The sequence below is a fragment of the Dreissena polymorpha genome, chromosome 10 (assembly GCF_020536995.1).
Source record: "Dreissena polymorpha isolate Duluth1 chromosome 10, UMN_Dpol_1.0, whole genome shotgun sequence".
NCBI classification, from domain to species: Eukaryota; Metazoa; Mollusca; class Bivalvia; order Myida; family Dreissenidae; genus Dreissena; species Dreissena polymorpha.
The window spans coordinates 50,556,579-50,558,098 of NC_068364.1; the positions used below are offsets into that span (position 1 = coordinate 50,556,579).

Here is a 1,520-nt window from a genome sequence, read left to right on the forward strand (position 1 = left end):
GTAATTATGTAGCTAGATACAATGTTAACATGCGATTTAAAACTTGTTTTGTTTAATTATCTGTAAAGTTCATCAATTACTATTTTATAACATTTCTGCTAAATCAACTTACTATATTCATGTATGTTGTACTATCATTTTGTTTAATACTAGAAACTGTACAGTTTATGTGTAATAAAAGTATGCTCTGTTCTGTTAACGCCATGGGCAATATGGGGAGTAACCGCTGTGATACGTTAAGTTTGGTATTTTAAACAGTAGCTTCCCTTTGACATCATTAAACGATCTTCCTTCTTTGAACACACCTGTGTCAGGTAAACAGGTTTATTATTGAACTGTTATTATCATATAGTTTATCTTAGTTTTAGCCCATGGTATAAATCGTTTCATAGCTTTATTTTCCAAACGATTATAATAAGAGTGTTAAAAGCAGAGCAATATAATGTATGTTAGGCCGATTAATCAATATTATACAATTTTAAAACTTAACGGTTCAAATAACACTGGAAGCCTAGGTAGCGCAGTAGGTAGCGCGTCAGTCTCATAATCACATGCCTAAGAGCAATCTGAAGGTCGTGAGTTCGATCCTCACCCTGGGCAATCTTTTACCAGCCTATGTACAATTCACACTTTATGTTCAATCTTTCAAAACTTCATATATACGAAAAGTTTAATAGAGCATAATAAACGAACAAACGTATCTATGATTCACGTATGTATTCATACAATTAAGAGTCCTCTTGGTATCCAAGTTTAAATAAAGGTTTAAAAGACAAATTACAGATATGTCAAAATAAAATTGTCAGATTTATCTATGGACTGGGTCCTAGAGAAAGTATTAATCACTGTAACCTGTCAGATATGTCATTTCTAAATGTTGAGAATAGAAATAAACAATAAAGATTGAATCATGTTTTTGAAATTGTTAAAGACAAGTGCCCATCATACTTGAAAGACAATTTTGTATATGTGAAAGATACCCATTCATATTCAACAAGGGCAAACACATACAATTGTAAAGTGCCCATATGCTATGGTAAAGGAAATGTTACCTTTCACTACTATGCAATTAGCGATTGGAATGCTTTGCCAGATACAATAAAGAAAATTGATAATAAACACCAGTTCAAATTAGCTGTTAAGAACCATCTATTGTGCTTAGCTAAAACACTTCAATTGTACTTTTTTTAATATGTGTGTACTAGTCATCATATATTATAGAAACATGATTGTAACAACTTACATGTATACTCAAAATATCAGGGACTTATTGTTCATATTGTGTAACTTTCTCACAGGATTATATCATAGTAAGTATAACCTAAACTGGACCCCATTGGAAATAAGCTTTCGAGCTTTCATGGGCAATCCTAGGTTTTACACTATATTATCCAAGTTATTTCTGTTTGCATACTAAGTTTTCCCTAAAGTTGTGAATTTGTTTCTATAATATATCAAATTACTAGTCTGTGCTGAAAATCTGTGATAACAAATATATGTGACATGTTTAACTTGATAAT

General features: G+C 31.1%; 1 non-coding gene across 1 annotated transcript; it reads left to right on the plus strand.

Moving 5' to 3' along the window:
• Nucleotides 1-509: 509 nt before the first annotated feature.
• Nucleotides 510-600, plus strand: Trnam-cau (transfer RNA methionine (anticodon CAU)). Its single transcript is given in 2 exon segments — nucleotides 510-546; nucleotides 565-600. It is a non-coding gene; the product is annotated as a tRNA-Met (tRNA).
• Nucleotides 601-1,520: the final 920 nt, after the last annotated feature.